Raw genomic sequence first — 18,010 nt, 5'->3', positions numbered from 1 at the left:
TGTCTTTAATTTTTTCGACATTTTTTTAACAACAGCATAAAATATAAAGAGCTTATTCTTACCTTGTGGACTAAACAAGAAGACTGGTTTGTGGACTGCTTTTATTCTGACTCAGTAAAAAAAAGTTATCTATTATGCTACCAATGAATATTTCTGGAACAATTGGTGAGTATTGAACTCTGCAGGTTTATGTGAAACTTGAATTTGAGAGAACAGTCCTGGAAGCAGGTGGTAGGAGAGAAACAATGGCCTGACGTAGTAGAAGAGAAAGGAAGAATTGGAATCCAGAAACTTTCGGGAAGTTATATCATTGAGCTCTGATCATTGTTTCAGAAGGAATCAAGGAAAACTTCTTGAAGATGGTGGTACCAGGACAGAAGATGGAAAATACAAGAGCATTGTGAGGGAAGATGGCTCCATGTTGAATATACAGAGTATTCGTCTTTAATAATACCTACATTGGTATATCCAGCAGGAGAGTTGAAAAAGATGATCTTGAACCTGAGGAGAGGTCAAGTCCAAACATTTGAATTTGTCAGTCATTGACATAGAAGCTGTTTCTAAAAGTGGTTTCCAGAAATGAATCAATGTGACTACTCAGGGAAAAGTAAAACAAATCAGGTAAATTTGGAGATATAGGAATAACAACATTAGAAACAGGAGAAGGAAATGGTTGAAAGGAAGGATATACAGAAGGAGAGAGAGAGAGGCAGGATGCTAAATGGGAAGAAATAAACATCAAATAAGACAGAGAAATAGGATAAGGTACCACTTTGGATTTGGCAGTAAGAAGGTATCAGGCATGTTAGCAGGTGTAACTAGGTGACTGAAGTTAGATGTGACAGATGATTACACTTGAGAGGAATTTGGAATCAGTATAGAACCAGTAATAATGCCTGGCACTTCCAAGTTGCCAAAATGGTGTAACTCCATCCTTGAAGTGAATGCAGAAAAAAATGTAAATAGTCTGATCTTACATATTTTTTCCCATTTTGAATCTTTATTTCCTATGACTTCTCTCTTTTGCAACCTAGGCTTTCTTGTATCTTGTACAGGTATAGGGAATTCTTGTTCATGTTATGCAAAATTGCTTAAAATTAAAGGGTCTTTTTCAGCGATTTATATCTTGGGATCTTATTGGCACTGAACATAAGGTAGCAACTTTCTGCCAATTCTAGCTCAAGTTTCTTACTACATCAGGACCAGATTCTCCATCAGCCATTTTTTTTTCTTCTGCAATTCCCTAAGCTAGAGATTGAATCATTTACTGCCAGTTTTCAGTTGTCTTTTTATTTGAAGAATTACAATGTTCATTCACAAGAGCCCATCATTTTCTTTCCCAAAGAACCTTCACTTTTTATGAATTGCAATACTATAAGGTTTCTCTGTTCCCCCCTCCCATGAATTACATGGTTCTGCATAGCATGTGTATGTGTTATTTGGTTTGGGGAAATTATATAGTGATTCTGTCTTTCCATACTGTTGAATACAGGAATACTTTACTTTTATTGATGTAAGTAGTTTGAATGGATTTCCTCTGATGCTGTGTGGATATATGCTCCCCCATGCGTATTGAGAAAAATATGGATGAGCATAAAGTTGCTTAGTAGATGAATTAGGCAGAAATCTAAAATCATTTGGGTTTGAATACTGTGCTTTGCTAATTTTAATGTGAATGCATAAGACCCTTGGAATTCTGTGACCATGCAGAATCTAATTGAGTAGGTGTGAGGTAGGTCTGAAAGTTTGACTACTAGGACCTTAGAAATACTCCAGCTTGGGGCTGGGAAGGTGGCTAAGTGGCAGAGTGCTTGCCTTGCATGCATGAGGCCCTGGGTTCAATTCCCCAGCACCACATAAGCAGAAAAAGCTGGAAGTGGAGCTGTGGCTCAAGTGGTAGAGCTTCAGCCTTGAGCTGAAGAGCTAAGGGACAGCACCCAGGCCCAGAGTTCAGGCCCCACAACTGACAAAAAAAAATACTCCAGCTTCTTTCTTACCTTTGAGGATTTTCTCAAAACATTTCTACCCAGGTTCATAGGTAGAGAGGAATCTACTTAAGTTTAATTCATGTGCAAATGTGGGCATTGTTTTGGATTATAGTTGGATATATTCCACATGAATAACCTAATTATGGTCAAACCATAATGCAACAGTCATCCGTGGGACAAGGTTGATGTAGATCAATGAGAGTGGATTATGGAAACATTTACAGATGCTTCCATGGACGTAATAATGATAAATCTTGTCAACAAACCCTGGTGTCTGAAGCTGGAAAACTGGTGAATAGAATAATAAAGAAGCCCATTTTTCTGTTATAGCAAAAGCCTATCTTGTCTAACCCCAATTGTAAGAGATAAGTAAGTCATCCATGTGCTCTCAATACACATATGCAGAAAAATCTTGGGCAAGTCATCATGGGGTTAAAAGTGAATGTGTGGGCAGCTAAAACACATGCCACTTTTGAGGATAAAAATAGTGTGTACCTTATTAAAAAGCATCTGACAGGGTCAGCAGCCTAGTCACAGAATACCTACCAAGAACAATTTCAATTTTAATAGGTTTTACTATGTATTTCATAAGCATGCCCATTGAAATTGAGTCATCAAAGCCTCCCAGTTCCTCCAAGACAGATTTTAGCCTGAGAGCTTGGAGTAATTATCCCACTGGATGTTAGCCTGTGTAGCTATTTCAGCCTCATTCATCATTTCAAACAGCTACATACTCTGCCTGCTAATTTCTTCCGATGGATTAGCTGCTCTGGCTTGTCTATCTTTTTTTATTTCTGGGGGGTGAAATATTGCCTTCTTCCCATGTTTTAATAAGCTGAGCAGGCATGCACCACTGCACAGTTCCTAGACTCCTATTTCTTTCAGCTCAAAGAATGATCTTCTGGGGGAAGAGCTGGGTGTAAATGTGAAGGTGAAAATTTAGCCATTACTACCTAAAGCCAGCAGCATTTAAACAAAGGCTGGAAACACAACCCCTGGGCTGCTCTGGTGTTATCTGAGTACAGTTCATTCTAAGCTCCTCTTCCACTGTATTGCTTATCTTTGGCTTCTTTTGGATTCTGATCTTTATTTTCCTTCCTGGAGTATTTCACCTCTGCTCTGCCTGCATGCCTCCCATTAGAAAACCACAATGCACAGGACAATTCATTGCAAGACAGAACTTCCTCCGTTCCTCACTGCAATGACCCTGTTTGAGCCTTTTAATTCAAGGGTTCAGTGATTTCTTTATTTGCTGACCTCCTCAGTGAGAAGACACAACTTCACAGGCTAGATTATCACTCGTTCTTAGGCAGGTGGTACGAAAGCAAAGATCCTGGCAAGAGATGAAAACAAGTTTGCATCTCATTTCTGCTACTTAGATACTTCATGACCTTGAGTAAGTTATTCAACCTCTCTGGCTTCCATTTTTTTCTTCTTTCTTTCTCCCTGCCCCTCAACAATCTAATAGGGAGAAAATTTTGCTTTTAAAATTCTAGGGTACCATGGTTTCCCTTATTGGCAATATCTAGTATATGTATGAGTCAAGCAGAAAAGGTTAGACAATATGATGTTAGGAAAATGAACCCTTAGATATATATTTAAATGTTTTTTTCTTTCATGCATTTGTTTCTAACTCATTTATAAGATTATTTCTTTGTTGCTTTGTATGTCCCTCCCCCACAGTATAACCCCTGCTTTCACTATATTTGATATTGGTATAATTTGTGGAGGAGATGGGGAAAAACAAGTCGTTTAAGGATACAGGTGGACCCGTTGCAACTATGAGAAGTACACGTTGTCATGTCAAAAACGAACTGTACAACTTTGGGTGGGGGGGGGGAGGGGATGGGGAGGTGGGGGGAGGATGTGAAGGGTAAACAAAGGAGGAGGCTGCAATGCTGGATAAGAAATGTACTCATTATCTTGCCCATGTAATTGTAACCCCTCTGTACAGTATGTTCACAAAAAATAAAAATTTAATTTAAAAAAATTCTAGGGTAATCATGAGCAATGAAAAAGTGAGATCATGTGAGCCTGTCATATGTTAACTGTTTCAGACCTTGAAACTTAACCACGTCATCCTTTATCTTAGTAATTTTAAAAAGGAGCTCTTTACATTCCCTTGCCCTGGTTGGTGATGCCTATGAGCTGGTAAGAGTTCTGATAGCTGTCCTGATTATTTGAACAACCCAGGTGGAATGAAGGTGGGATTGGAGAGGCTTGCTCATTCAGGTCACAAGGTCTGATCTACCATTCAAAGTCATCTCTTCCCCAAAGATGTCTGAAGATCTGAAGCTTCCATCTGGGTGACTCCACTTAACACTTTCAAATGACCTGGTTGAGGATCTCGACCCTAGTTTGAAACACCTGTACTTTCCCTGGATTGAAAATAGAAAACGGACCCTGTACCCCAAGGTCGAGAGGACAGCAGGTGGACTGCCTCCTCGGATAAAATCTTCAAAGAGGTAAAGGCAAGGTAATGGATGGTACGTTTTCTAACCTTTAGAAAAGGCCAGTTCCCCGAGAGCTGGCAATTGAAGGCAAAGCTCCTTTTACTCCTGCCTCCAGAACTGTAATACATTTGTTGATAACTTGATGATGGATAATTTTTATCCAGCTCAGAAGGAAGGGTAAGAGATAGTCATTGGTAATTCTTAGAATGGAGCAGTTCTGAAGTCACTCTCAAGAGAGGTTTTGGGAAATGTGATATCATTTGGAATTATATTAAGAAGAGCCTGAGATCAGAAATTTGGAATGGGTAAGAATTTTTTTTTCTTCAGAAACATAAAGCATCCATACTCTTCATTTACACATAAATTATACGAATGGCTAAATTCTCATCATTAGAGAATGACCTTGATGTTAAACTACACTGATACCATAGGTGATGTTCTTGAGATTTTTTTTTTGCAAATTTTTGACATTAGTTATGGTTGAATGCCAGTACTAAGATCATTAGTATCGAGTCAAATGCTTTTGTATTCACAAGGCACTAATTAAAATGATGTGTCCAATTATTTATGTATATTTCATCCCATGAGAATATATAAAATATATTTTTCATCTTCATTTTTCTCTTCTTTGTGGCTTATTTCCTTTATCTTTTTTTGGCAGTGAATGAAGTGAAATGGATAGGTTTTCTAGTATTGAAAAAGAAAAGTTACAATTCATGCATCCAGGTGAGAAAGTCACTCTTCATGTGAATGCTTTGTTTATCTTAGTGAGGAAATTCCCCCCAGTATAGATTGCTTAATTTGCTTTATTTCTCTCCCTGCCAGTGTAAGAGAATAGATACTCTAAAGCAATTTGTCTATTGTTTTCCATTTGCTGCTGGGGATTAGACCCAGGGCCTCATTCTTTGTAAGCATGCTCTCAACTACTGAACTAGACTGCCCAATTAGGTTATCTTATGTGAAAAATGAAATTAGAGTTGAGTACATGACTCCAGTAGCAGAGTGACTACCTAACAAATGTAAGGCTATGATTTCAAAACCTTAGTACCCCCTCCCACACACACACAGAGGGGGAGAGAGAGAGAGAGAAAGATAAAGACTTTCCTGATATTAGTCATACCTGGAAGTCAGGTATTAGAAAGTCTGTAGTTCAAGGCTAGCCCAAGCAAAATGTTCAAGAGACTTCATTTCAACCAATAAAAATATAGGCATGTGATGTGCACCTACACAGAAATTGTCAATAGGAGGATTGTGGTCCAGGCCAATCTGGGCATACAAGTGAGACCTTATCTCAAGAATAACCAAAACCAAAAGGGCTTTGGTGTGGCTAAGCGGTACTGACTTGCACATGCCTAGCAAGCCCATGGCCTCATGTTTAAACTCTAGTGCCACCAAAAATGAAGAGAAAAAGAAGCCAGGCATCAGGGGTTCACGTCTGCAATTCTAGCTACTTAGGAGGCTGAGACCTGGAGGACTGACATTTGAAGCCAGCCTGAGCAGAAAAGTATGTGAGACTTCAGCTTGAATTATCCAACAAAAAGCTTGCCTGGAGGAGAGGCTAAGCAGTGCAAACCAGCACTGTCAAAAAAGGAAGGAAGAAAGAAAGAAAGAAAGAAAGAAAGAAAGAAAGAAAGAAAGAAAGAAAGAAAGAAAGAAAGAAAGAAAGAGGGAAAGAGAGAGAGAGAGAAAGAAAGAAAGAAAGAGAAAAAGAGAAAGAAAGAAAGAGAAAAAGAGAAAGAAAAAGAGAGAAAGAGAAAGAAAGAAAGGAAGGAAGGAAGGAAGGAAGAAAGAAAGAAAGAAAGAATATCCCCCCCAAAATATGAAAGTCTCTACCAAAATCAAAATAGTCCTGATTATCCTACATACCTTGAGTTCTATAATGATGGAGGAAGAATAATAAAGACAGGCCTTTATTGTAAGATAACCTTAAACCTAACAATTAAAACTATTCTATAAAATATTCAATCTGTGTCTGTTGTTTGTATATATCATATCATTTGATGTTTTTTATGAAAGATTTTGACATGTATCTTATTCTATATAATCAAGTATGTCCTCTGATTCTGAGGGTCCCTGCAGAAGACTAGCTCCAAGAATATAAGCAACATCAGCATCCTCAATCCTAGCATACAAGTGGTTTGAGAAGAACTCTCCTCGTGCATGCCTCCTGAAAGGTAAAGACACTGAGTCACAGTTACTCACTTTCCTATAATGAGTGCCATCATCTAACTCAACCTTGTTTCCCCACCAGTGACTATTACTTTAGGCCAAGACCATGATCAGGTTAGTCCATGTAGACTAACCCAAAACAATTCCCATATTTTAAAATGAATTAGAATTAAGTAGATTCCACTACTTATAGGCCTGGACAGATTTGTTATTGGTGTAATAAACTTGTTGCTTAGTTATGGTGAAAGTAGCTCTACAAATATTCTTTAACCATATTTTGTGATGTAAGACTTTCATAAATGGAAATGATCCTTGTTTAGAAAAGTGAAAGTATATCCAACTGTCGCTCTCATTTCTTAACATTGAAGCTTGGCTGAAAGCATCACAAATCACATATAAAACATCACATTCCCTCCTACATCCTATCTAAAAATCTCATGGATGCCAGTAATAAAAGAATTTCTTCATTATTTTCACTTAACTTTCTTAGGTTCAGTGGACATATTTTATTATGTAATACAAACATTAGACTCATCCCTAGCAAAGAGCTGGTAGATCTGGCCAGTGTCAAATTGGCTCTAATTAAAAGGTTCCTTACTTCTAGACATGGAATCAAAAAGAAAGAAGACATCAAGGGCACTGGAGAGAATAAAAACATGATAATATTAGGTTTAGAATCTCTACAATTTTATCTTCAAGATCTTAGCTGCATTAATTAATTAGTATGCATGGTGCCTTGGGAGGTAAATATTATTATCTCAATTTTAAATAAAATGGAAGAGTAAAGGTTAAGTAGTTTTCCCTCAGGCTACATGAGATTGAAATTTAGTTTTTTACAAGGAAAATGAAAATGAGTATTTAATAACAATGTTAAATAAGATAGTGGGTATAAAATTGCTATTTATAATATCTGGCATGTAGTAGGTTTACAGTAAATGTGTGTTGAATATTTTCATCATTATACTAGGAAAAGAAAAGGGTTCAGTATATCTACTTCTCTTCTTCTGAGTTAGTCACACATAGTCTCGAGTCTTTCTCACACACCCATACACACATACACCTATAGTAATGGTTTATAGATAGATACATTAAATAGCAAAGGTAAAATGCTTGTATAAATATACAAATGTGATAGAAAAGGGATGACTATATCTCTTGATTTGCATGCAAAGCAAGCGCTCTACCACTGAGCCACCTTCCCAGCCCCTATGTGTTGGCGATTTTTGTGAGGTAATAGTTTTAGATGGTGATTTCTGGTGTCTACTGGAAAAGGTGAGCTGGCATCAGAACTGACATAAAGTCTTCTCTGAAGGATTTCAGTAACTCTTGCTAGAGGACTGCCCCAAACTCAGTATCATATAACAGTAGCCATTTAATTGTGTTGCATGGATGTCATAGATCAGGACCTCATACAGATATCATTTGACCAATTCTTCTAGTGCTTATCACTGTGACAAAGGTCACTCACTGGGACTCAGCTGGCAGATGGGTTGGTCTGGGGGACTGGCAACAGTTTCCTTCATGTATTGGTGTTTTGGCAGGAGAAGGAGGAAGTTAGGTACAGCTGAGACTATCACCACAATGTTCACGACCTCTCTAATCTCTGTTCTTGAGGTAATTAGGCATGGCTGCTGGAGTCTCCTAGAAAGCCAAACCGGCATCTTGCAACTTCTAACCCTCTATTACCAGCATTACCAGCATATTCTAAGTTAAGTCTAGGTTCAAGTGCAGGGTATTAGACCCTCACTGCTGGGTAGCAGAGTTGTTAAAAGAATTGGTGGACTTAAAAATATTTCATAAGCATGAAAGAGCATTGCCAGGAATTTAAGAGAAGTGGTAGCTGCTACACATCCACACGTAAAGGGTAGTTGGTAATCAATACACTCCCTTATATTGATTTCAAAAGGTATAGTAAAAATTGGGACTATCGGTAAGACTATGCTCACTAAATGAGGAAAAGGAAAAAAAAATGAACATCTTTTCCATATAAACACAACACAGCCCCTAGAGGGGAATGTATTTCCACAAGGTTTTAAAGTACAAAAGAAAAGTTTTCTTCATGACATTATGGATATCATTAAAGACATTCCTGTGATTTTTTAATGACCTGTTACATACAGATTCAGAATCTTGAATTGTCTAAGCTTAGTACTTGAAACTCATAGATTTAGGATGGAACTACTGTAGTTTTTATAAGCAATCCAAACAGTTAAATCATGAGACATTGACTTTTGTGACTTACGAGAGAAATTAATGATATATCATTGCATTTATATTTTAACATTTTATTACAAAAAGTAAAGCATATAGATTAGTATTATTTAAGTGGGAAAAAATCACACATTTAACCTAAATTCTGCAACTGACACTTTGTTATATATTTGTCTATTATCTGTTGGCGCATTTTGAAGTTGGCTATAGACATTAATACATGTTGTTAAAATAGGCTTATTTTATTTAATTAATTTTAAAAATGTCAGTGTTGGTGCTTGAACTGGTAATTATTCCTTAGCTTTTTTTCTCAAGGCTAGTGCTCTTTCACTTGAGCCAAAGCTCTACTTTCTGGGCATATTTCAAATGGACATCCTGATGCTAGAACAAAGTATGGAAAATATTCTTTCCAGAATTAAATGCAACTGAAAGAAGTTTGCATTTTACTGGCTTCTATCTCTCCACCCGAAATAATGCACTTTTGATTTTTGGGTATGATATGCTTGTTCACTTAGCACCTGACAGAGCATCAAGATGAATTTATATAGAGAAGTTGTTCTACAATCATTTTTTTAGCTCAAGTTGAATGGAAAAACTCATAACTATGTGTCGGTGGTTTCCATTTCTGATTGGCAGTTACTACTTAAGAAGTGTGAGTTCAGAAAGAAAAAGAATTACAAAGCTAACAATAATAGGAAATGAAGCCACCTGGATGTGGGCCCTGTGCTCTGGGATAAGCCAGATATACAGAACTTGATCAAAGATTGCAAGTAATGGGATAGCTCCCAGTGACCTGTCACTATTATAATTCTATTTTAATTGTGCCTGCAGGTTTTCATATTTTAACTCATAATGCATTTTAAAATAAATTCCTTGAAAGTGGTAATGTGTGTGCCAATGCCCTTAGGTCCTTGGCTGAAGCTTGCATTATAATCTAAGGCCTCCCAGAACAAAACCCTTGACATCAGTTGTTTAACAATAATTCATGCAAGCGATGGTAACCTGGTGCCATGGACAAATGGACTCAGATTCCTACTTGGAACTGTGTAGTTCACCTTGTGTCTGACTGGCAATTGTATACAGTTGTGTATTTCATCTTGTGAAATTCATTGTGAAATAAGCTTTGTTTTCAAATATGTATTTATTTTTATTATATTAGCTAGGGTTTTCCATTCCAGAAGTCAGGTTATGATATGAGTACAATGCATCTTAGTCAGTGTCACCTCTCCTGTCATTCTCCCCCATTTTACCTCATCCCTACCCTCAAGTTACCTATGTGGGATATGATGACTGCATTTGTTCAACGTTCTTTCTTCCATAAGTGTGCCAACACTCTTTGCTTCCCCCCTCCCCCAAACATGTTCAGATATCTGGTACAAGATGAGCTTTAGAGAAATAATGGAGCCTGAAAATTCGAACATCTGTTTAATTGTTTTCATTTACAAGAAAGAATATTTAGAGAAATGAAGAAATAAAATCTGTCTTCCTCCCTCCAGTGGCCTTGTTTGGAGTTGTAGAAACAATGATGTAAGGATTAAACAAGCCCACATTCAGGAAAAGGTGTCATTCAATTCTTACATAATATGATCACTTGGCCAAGTGACCTATTAGTAAGCCACATGGAAGATGTTCAAACATACTGCTCACTTAGGTAGATATTTATACCAACAGATTATATAGGCTATGCCTACAATTGATTTTACAGTCATGGCATTTGCATTTACAGATTTAATCCATTATGAGTCAAAGTTATTCTATTTGAATCCTGTTCTGACTTGAAAATAGTAGGGCAAGAACAGGGAACACGTTCAATCCATGCTTGTTTGAATCCACAGATGCAAAAATATAAAGATACCAAAGACTGCGACAAGGGATTTGAGATTTGGGCATTCAACCCGGATATCTTGGAATCTATCAGAAAATCCTGAAGCCAGCGCCTAGAGAACTAAAGGATGATCTATATGTCAAATATACCACAGGATACAGCATATCTCATATTATGTATTCAATAATATATTCAAAACAATTCATTGAAGCCAAGATTTATTCTTTTCAATAGTAGGGATAGTCTTCCATTTATTACTTCCTTTGGGTAGAGTTGATTTAGTTCCTTGAGCAAGTTACTAAACAAAGTAAAAAAATAAAATAAAAAACCTTTAATTTGCTATATGTATAGTTTTTCCATTACTATTCATGTCTCTTTAAGATTATTTAAATTTTAGCTTCGCTGTCATTTCTTGTACACTCCTTAGCCAATGTGAAATGCAGACAGATGGAAAAAAATAACTGGTCAAATTTTGCTTCATATAACCTGTGATTTTCTTTTAGTTCAAGTATATGGACATCTTAAAATCACCAAATCCTGCTAATATTTAATTTTAGAACACTGCAAATTTATTCTTTTGTAAGGGAATGATATGATATAGTGTAAAGTCATCTAAATTTGTGTACAAGGAAAACATTCAGTAAGAGCCATGATTTTTGCACAAAAAAAGTATTCCAAGGGTTAAATCAACAGCACAGGAGATTCAAATCCTTGCTTAAAATATGCTCCTTCATAGAAAAAAAGGAGAAAAAAGATGGGTAGTCACATGATTGACAACCTTTCCAAATAGAAGTGTTGCTATAATTAAGCAATAATGTATGAGTGAGTGTACATTATGACAAATTGGAAGCTTGGTTGATTAGATTGAGCATATAAGCTGTCAGTATAATTATCATATTTTAATCATTTTTCTCCATTTTTTTAAAGCAGCATTGTCCTCAGCCTCATTTGGTGCTTATTAGATTGATATTCTAAGAGGAATTGTACAACATAAAACATGTCCTTAGACAGGATGAACTTTAGATAAGGCTTTAGTTATGTCTATAAACATTTATAATGATTGCTCTTATGTTTCCACTTTCTTCAATCTATCGTTTCACTTTGCCAAAGAATAAATTTCCTTTTTGAGGGTGAAACCAACACACTTGAGTACATACGCCTCCAAGACTATTTTTTTCAACGAAAATGCATTAAATGCTTATTAAAATAGCTTCAACTGTAAGACCTTTCCCCCTGTCTCCACTGCCTGCTGTGTTGACAGATAATTCAATCCAGTGAACTCAATCCTTCAATGTGAATGCTCTGGTTCATCTGTGGGTAGCCTCAGCTGTCCACACCAGAGAGGAATTTTTTCCAGGCAGAAGGGAGTGGTGATGATGCAAATTCTACTTACTACAACCATCTAAGAGAGACTGTTGAGGAAAAGGCAAGATTCCATTTCGTATTTAAGACTGAAAAACAGCACCTGTAAACAGATTATCTGGATGCCATGATGAGGAAATTTGGAAAAGATTGTTTAAAAAATCTTAATTATTGATGTGCATGTTTTGCTCTAAGTCAGAATGCTAACCTGACTCTCCCCATAGTCCGATGGGGGTGAAAATACCAAACCTTCAGGTTTACCTTTTATTTTTGTGAGCTTCCATAAACTGAAGAAAACTAAATACTAGGGCTTGAAATGTATAACAACATGCATATCTAGAACCGGGTATGGAAACCATTTTCTTTGATTCTTCATGGCTCCTAGAGAAATGCCAGAGTTTTGAAATGGCCCCACCTATTAACAATGTGTTTATCTGAAATGAAGTTTGACCTACAGTATTTTCCAATTCAAATATGACGTGCTCAGAACCTTTCCCCACCTCCCAAAAAGAAAGTGTGTGTGTGTGTGTGTGTGTGTGTGTGAGAGAGAGAGAGAGAGAGAGAGAGAGTCTAAGGCTATCATAAACAACAGCATGAGACACAAACTGAAAAAATGACCTAAAGCAGAAAAGGAGTATGTCGTAATCCTTCTGTATTATCCCTTACAACAGCATGTGAATGTATCTACAGTTTTCTCCAAATAAAATGTTCAATTAGAGAAATAATGCTATGGCTAGAATGTGTCCCTATATGTTGAAATCCTGCTTTAATAGGGAAGGGTTGGGAGGTGGAGCCTCTGGAAAGTGGTTAGATCACCTGGAGGTGTGAGGTCTGAGACTACAAAAATATAACAACTAAAAATTGTTAAGGAAATTAAATTTATCAAGGTAACTTTTTTTTTTGTCTGTCATGGGGCCTGAACTCTGGGTACTGTCCTGCAGCTCTTCAGTTCAAGGCTAGCACTCTACCACTTGAGCCACAGTGCCACTTCCAGCTTTTTCTGCTTATGTGGTGCTGAAGAATCAAACCCAGGGCCTCATGCATGCAAGGCAAGCACTCTACCACTGAGCCACTTTCCCAGCCCCCAGGTAGCTTTTTATAAAAAGTAGATTAGAGCTGGTCTTTCATGGCTCACATAAGTGCCCTTCATCTTACTTTCATTTTTTAATAAGTTTTTTATTGTGAAAATACCATACAGAGGGGTTACAATTACATGAGCAAGGAAATGAGTACATTTTTTTATCAAGCATTGTTGCCTCCTCCTTTGTTTCCCCTTATCATCCCTGCCCACCCATCCCACTCCCCCCACCCCCCACCCCCTGCCAAAGTTGTAAAGTTCGTTTTTTGACATAATGTCTTGTACATCTCATTGTTGCTAACTCAGAGATGAGAATGGAAATATCACCACAGAAACAACCAAGATTCAGAACACTATAAGGGAATACATCGCAAACCTTTATGCTAATAAGTTTGACAACCTGACAGAAATAGACCTTTTCCTAGCAAATATTGACATGCTGAAACTAAACCAAGATGAGTTAAACCAACTTAACAGGCCCATGTCAAGTATTGAAATAGAAACAGCAATAAAAGACCTCCCATCTAAGAAAAGCCCAGGACCAGATGGATTTACAGAAGATTTCTACAAGGCCTTCATCTTATGTTCTCTCTCTCTCTCTCCTTTTCTTTTCCCTTCTTCCTCCTCCCTCCTTCCTTCTTTCCCTTCTTTTTCCCTCCCTCCCTGAGCCAGGTAAGAACAACTTTTGGCACAGCAGGAAGACAGTCTTCACAGGACTGTTAGTGCTGTGATCATGAACTTCCTAGCCAACAGAACTGTAAGAAGTAGGATACATTGTTTAGCTGCCTGGGCTGTGCTATTCTGATAGAGCCTCCCAAACCAAGACAATGCCTTTTACTTAAACTTTTGATTTGCCTATAAAATTATTTTTCTCTAGATTTAGTCAAGTTAATTTTAGAAATGACTTCTGATTTACTTTGTTTCTTTTCTTTTAACTTTACCTTTTCTTCCTCCCTTTTTTCTCTCTTTCATTTTCTATTTCTTTCACTTTTTCTTTCTTTCTTCTTTTTTTTTTTTTGATGATACCAGAACTTGAACTCAGGGACTTCATGCTTGCCAACTAGTGTCCTATCACCTAACCACATCTCCAGTCCAGCTTTTTGCTGGTTATTTTTGAAACGGAATCTCATGGACTTGTTGTATGGGTTGATTTCAGTCTATGGTTTCAGCTTCCTGAGTAACTGAGTTTATAGGTGTGAGCCATGGGTCCCTTTTTTATAAAAGCTAAATTTAATTTCTTTAACAAATGACTTTTGGTTGTTATATTTTTGTATTCTCAGACCAAAACCTTACATCTTAAAAGTATTAGAGTGCCCAGAAATCACGTGACTTCTCAATTTTATGTTCAGTTTTGCTGTTTCTAAAAGGATAATGCTGAAGTTCCCTTCTGTCCACATCCTCTCCAGCATCTGTTGTTATTAGAGTTCTTGATTATAGCCATTCTAACTGGGGTGAGATGGTATTTCAATGTTGTTTTGATTTGCATTTCTTTTATGGCTAGGGAGGTTGAACATTTCTTCATGTGTCTATTAGCCATCCTTCTTTCTTCAGAGAAGTTTCTCTTTAAGTCTTTAGCCCACTTGTGGGCATTTACCCAAATGTTCACAAACAAGACCACACTAAAGCTACGAGCATGACTATGTTTATTGTAGCCTTATTTACCATAGCTAAGATATGGAACCAACCCAGTTGCCCCTCAGTAGATGAATGGATCATCATTGTGTATATATACACAATGGAATTCTATGCCTCCAGAAAGAATGACATTGCCCCATTTGTTAGGAAATGGAAAGGCTTGGAAAAAATTATATTAAGTGAAGTAAACCAGGCCCAAAGAAACTTAGGTCCCATGGTTTCCCTTATTTGCAATAACTAGTAAATGTCTGAGTCAAGCAGAAAAGGTCAGATAAGTTGATGTTAGGGAAATGAACCCTAAGGTATGTATTCAACTGTTTTTTTTTCTTTCATGCCATTGTTTCTAGCACATTTATAAGATTATTTCTTTGTTGCTTTGTATGTCCCTCCCCCACGGTATAATTCCTGCTTTCACTGTATATCATATTGTTATAATTTGTGGAGGGAAAGGGAAAAAACAAATTGTTTAAATAGGGATACAAGTGAACCCATTGCAACAATGAGACGTACAAGTCGAAAACGAACTTTACAACTTTGGTTGGGGGGGGAGTGTTGAATGAGAGGGGGACAGGGGGAGGATGGGAAGGGATGGGGAAACAAAGGAGGAGGCTACAATGCTTGATAAGAAATGTACTCATTATCTGGCCCATTAACTGTAACCCCTCTGTATAGTATTTTCACAATATAAAAAAATTCAAATAAAAAAATAAAATAAAATAAAAATAAATAAAAGGATAATGCTGAGGACTAAACTATAACAATGCCTATTTATGAAGTTTCTTTCACTGTATATACTACATATGCAAATTTATATAAGGTTTACTTCATTAAATAAATATTCAATAATGAATTTATTTATTCATTCATAATTAAGGAGTATGCAAAGAGCATCCATTATGTGTTAAGTGTGCTAGGTATTTGGGCAACAAAGACAAATAGACGTGTGCCCTCAACAATCTCTTTTTTATTATGATGTAAGGAGGCAGATTTGAATGACAAAGGGCTTCTGTTTTATAAAACATATTAGCCTAAAAAACCATTTCACACAAAAGCCCTCATTTAGGATGGTCATTGAGTCTGAAAGAAGTTAGCATTGCAATCTGAAAGGCATTTTATAAACCACTATCTTCTTCTCTAGGTGTTTTCACCGATGGATTTTAATGTCAAGCAGTCCTTTCTTCCCTGTCTGTAGCTGACCTGTGTTTATGGACAGCACAGGTAAGGTCATGCTGTGGACCTGCTGTGAACCCACAAGAAATGGGCAAAGCAGGCATTTGAATAGATTCAGTAAACCACCTACAAACATGACATCCTTGAATATTAAAAAAAATTAAACTGAAAACTTACCTCTACTGTTGATATTAAACAAAAATTGGCCTCATAATTATATGAGCTTTAACAAGGACCTGAAATGCACAGAAGGAATTTAACTTTTGGTCAGAGTGTGTGTGTTCTTTAAGCCACTTCTCCCCATTCCCAGATGTTATACCCACTGCCATTAGGGGTAGAAGAGGCTGACTCTGATGGCAGCCAAAAGGATGGCTGAAACATCCTCTCTCCAAGTTACAGAATGGAGTGTAATTCATTCTTGTTAGAAGAGAGGGCAGAAGGGAGGGAAGGAAAGCCCTTGGGCACATTCGAGTAGTGTTCCATGAGGTTTTTTCAGTGATATTTTCTCCACTTTCTAGTAAATCTTCTTGGAAGTACCAATTGCTTGATCCAGCTTGTGATTAAATTAGCCTGGAATAGATTTTAATGCCTGCAATTTAGTTTTTATGTACCAAATGCATTTGATGCCAAGTTTGACAAGCATTATTACATTTTATATATAAAAATACCTCATCAAATGACAAATATAGTTATTATAATGAACCATGTCCTCAAAGCTCATGTTTTTGTTTTCTTCTGTGCTGGGGATGGAACCCAAGGTCTGAGGTATGCTAAGTAAGTTAATGGTTTATTAAGGAGTTTCACAGAGAAGCACGCATGTGCCCACATGCTTGCACACTTGTGTGTGTGCTCGTGCACACACACACACACACACACATACATACTGGTTCTATAATTCATGTTAATATAAGTAAGGTTCGGCTCACTGTAACATTAAAAAGCTTGTTAACTATTACCTTGGCCCCAACAGTAGCATTATTAATCCAGCTTACTACTTGTGGTGTAAGTTACTAACTGAATGTCCAAAGCCACACTATGAGAAAATGAGAGAATGAACCAGAATTCAAACCAGATTGAACTTGACCCACTGATCCATATAATCTTGTGATCTTTTTCTGTTCATGGATAGTTGGGAACTAAGAAACTTTTATTAAGGAAGGAAGTTAATAGCTATTTCAGTTACCTATTCACCCCTGAATAATAGTTCTTATTATAAAACAACAATAATGTAATCACAGCAATACCTAGAAATAGTAAGCAAAATGAAAATGATCTGTTCATTAACTTGATCTGTTCATTAACTTGGCTGTGGTGATGATTTACAATGTGGGGTGTGTGTGTGCGTGCATGTGTGTGCATGTGTGTGTGTGTGTGTGTGTGTGTGTGAAAACATATCAAATTACATACTTTAAGTCAATAGCCAGTTATATCACAGCAAATCTGTTTGAGGCAATATATAGCTACCTACAAATTAGTCAGCTGGTTAGATAACAGGAACAGTAAGTTCACAATCATAGTTTAACTCCTGAATGGTTCAGTGGACCTCAGAGTTCCCTTCTTTTTGTCTTTAGACAAATCTAGCTTCCTTAAGTGAAAGTCACTATTCCGGGAAGTCAAAGGTGAATAGGCAGCTATTGCAAAAACCAGAGAGGTAGTTCTTAGCCCACCATGCCTGGTTGAGCAACTCTCAGCTCACGTTTGACTTCTCAGCCACGGAGGTGTTGGTTTCATGTACTCAGACCGCGTCTCTCTTGCAGACTCTTGGCTTTCCCCATTTTTCTGACTTTAACTTTCTCTAAATTAGCTTAGAGCACAGACAAGCACAGCTTAAAGGAGAAGAAGGATTCCTATCACCAGGAAAATCTATCAACCAAGAGCCTATGGATAAATCCCTCAGAAGACACATTCTAGAGGGTTCCTTAGAAGGCTCCCAGTACATGGGGATGAATTTTGCTTGGCCCTACTACTTTCTCTCTCTCTCTCCTTTCACTCCTGCTTCCTAAGATCACTTTCTTTTCTCTTTTTTTTAAAATCAGTTATGGGGCTTGAACTCTGAGCCTGGGCGCTGTCCCTCAGCTCTTCAGCTCAAGGCTAGTGCTCTACCAATTAAGCCACAGTG

Source organism: Dipodomys ordii, unplaced genomic scaffold, assembly GCF_000151885.1.
Source record: "Dipodomys ordii isolate 6190 unplaced genomic scaffold, Dord_2.0 Scaffold26, whole genome shotgun sequence".
Classification (NCBI taxonomy): Eukaryota; Metazoa; Chordata; class Mammalia; order Rodentia; family Heteromyidae; genus Dipodomys; species Dipodomys ordii.
The sequence above is the reverse complement of the archived record's forward strand: the minus strand, read 5'-3'. Positions refer to the sequence as shown.